Below are 2,921 nucleotides of genomic sequence, written 5' to 3'. Positions count from 1 at the left end.
TTGGTATTTTAACAAGGACAGTTGTAACCAACCATGACACAGTCTTTGGTGTTAGTGGGAGTTAAGACGTGGAGAAATGGACGGCAACGGATGAAAGTATCTCCGAAAAGGCGTTGTAGAAAGAATCATGTCTGGTCGTAGGTAAGCTCAATATCCTTAGAGTAGACACAACAGTGAACATGGTCGAAATCGTCAGAAGAAAGATCGTCGAGAGCTAGAAAAAGAACAAGATTTTAAAGTTAGATAAAGTTATATCCAACACGGGGTTAATATTATTCAGTTCAATGCATGCATATAAAAATACAGCGAAAGAAGATAAGTTTGTATTATTAAATACCTACCAACGTGGGGTAATGGAAGTAGCCTTTTGTCATCCCGATATGTTTGTATTTCGAGATTGAGACCCTCGTCTGGTAGTTCAAATTCTATGCGGTCTCCAGCACGTAGTTCATAATCATCCGCAAAGATGTTCCACTCACCACCGCAGAACTTTGTGTAGTTCGCCCTATGCTTAAACAAAGCATTGTAAGACCTTCATTCATGTGTAAGAAGGGCTGGCTCTACCTGCTCTTTACACAATTTTCTTGTTTCTTTCTTCCTCTCATCAATGTATTCAGCGAGAAAAGCTCTGACATTACAAGGTACATACTAGAAAAAATAGTAAAAATAACAACCTGTTAGTATAAATTTGAACTCGTGTATTATTATTGTTAAAAGTTTTCTTAAATTGGATATGAATTTTTGATAAGAATTACAGATAACAACATAATGGTATTATAAATTAATGGATACAGATTTTTGGCATATGTTGACTAATTTTAATTAGAACTGAAGATGTACTATAGTAATCAAGGCATGGGCAGGCAAACTAATGGAAAATGAAAACACAAGACAGGTGTGAAGAAGTGACAGCAGGGGAACCTAGTGTAGGTGCAAGGGGGTATGAGTAACAGCGACGATTTCTACTGTGTTGTAAGCAACTAATATGTTAGTAATGCTTACTAACCATGCGGCTCCAGCAATTTTCATCAAGAATAACCTCAAACTACTGGAGAACTTCAAGGTGTGGTTCGCAAGGGCCGCCTGGTTGGCGGCAGGTAGGGCAAATCATACCTAAATAGTTCAGAACAACTATGTTAAGAAAACAAGAATATCATAACAATTTAAAACAAGCTTCAGTGTTGAAGGTAGACAACGACTAGCTTCAACTATGTTAGCCATGTTAAAAATATCCGTATGAAGGCAGACAACAACTACAAATTTACCAGAAATCTTCTCATCTACTCCTTCCAGAAAAGCAGTATGACAGAGTTTAGATCACTTGTTTAGATTTTCAAATGGTTTTTATATTCCTTTAGAGAATGAAGTCGTTGTACCGGATCTGATGCTTCAATAACTATCAAATGAAAAACCTAAATGTAAAACAGTAATAATTTAAATATCGTTTTCAAAACGTAAATACGGATCGGAGCATGCTGCTTACGCATATGCTTTTTACCTGGGAGAGAATAAGAACGGGCGTTGACGAACGGAGATTGGGGTAGGGGAAGCTTAGGGCAAGCACGCACGGCCAGCAAATCTACGAGAGAAGCACAGCTTAGAAGTTAATCGAGAGACTCAATAAAAACTCTACAATAACTTGTTTGAAATGAGACTGTGTGCGGGGAAGAAGCACGAACCCTAGAAGTAGGCGGACGGATAAGGCAGATGGGTTGTGATGGGAAGCTTAGGGCAAGCACCCACGGCCAGCAATCTACGAGAGAAGCACGGCTTAGAAATTAATCGAGAGACCCAATAAAAACTCTACAATAACTTGTTTGAAATGAGATTGTGTGCGGGGAAGAAGCACGAACCCTAGAAGCAGGCGACAGAGAAGTCAAGTGAGTTGTGATGGGAAGCTTAGGGCAAGCATCCACGGCCAGCAATCTACGAGAGAAGCACAGCTTAGAAATTAATCGAGAGACCCAATAAAAACTCTACAATAACTTGTTTAAAATGAGATTGTGTGTGAGGAAGAAGCACGAACCATAGAAGCAGGCAACGGAGAAGTCAAGTGAGTTGTGATGTGGCTGAGGGAGTCGGAGCTTATTGAAATATAAAGGAGACGGGAGAGAGCAAGAGTAGTAATGAGTGCTTCTTGTTTTATTTTTTATTCTGCGAAATGGAATGAATGCTGGTTGTAGATGGTGTGCGTGCATTCCGAGGTGTTATGGGGACACGAGACGTTTGACTCATCCAGCTGCCTCCCATTGTAGTTGTCCAGCTGTGCAACCTCCCAACGGAGTCTTCTACGTGCCTATCGTTCCTCACAGACTTTTTGTGAGGCACGGTTATACATGCTGAAAAGCATACTCATGCTTCTGTGATTTAATTTTTTTAATCACATGTTTAATCAGATATGGTTGGGTGTGTCTTTAGGAGAGGAACGATGATGATGTTATTAGATGCACGGTGGTTGTAGCAGGAGAGGCATGGTCGATACGCCGGGGGAGGCAAATGGACGGGAGGCATGATGGTTCCTAATGAGAGGCACTTTTGCATCTGAAATGGAGTCACGGTTCGTGACTCTGCTATTGAAATTTTTTTCAGGCAGTCGTTGACCCATAGAGCCACTGTTTTTATGTACGTTGGGTTCAGGCGGGAATATGTATGATAGCCCACGGTTATATGTATGTCAGAAGCATGGACGTGCTTTTGTTTTGGCAATGTTTTGGTGGTACACAGACATAGAGATGCAGGTCCGTTGATATCACTGAGGTTTGTCTTTAACAAAAGTGGAGGCACGCGTGTGGCTTTTGTGCTGGCCGAACCGTGCTACTTTTTTGGTTCACTCCCGTGTAGTATTTGTACGACAGGGTCATCTTGTTTGCCTCCTCACATTGTTCTCTCGGTCAAAATATGTGCTGGTGACCGATGGCATG

The sequence above is a fragment of the Aegilops tauschii genome, chromosome 5 (assembly GCF_002575655.3).
Source record: "Aegilops tauschii subsp. strangulata cultivar AL8/78 chromosome 5, Aet v6.0, whole genome shotgun sequence".
Taxonomy (NCBI): Eukaryota; Viridiplantae; Streptophyta; class Magnoliopsida; order Poales; family Poaceae; genus Aegilops; species Aegilops tauschii.
This window is presented reverse-complemented; position numbering follows the sequence as displayed.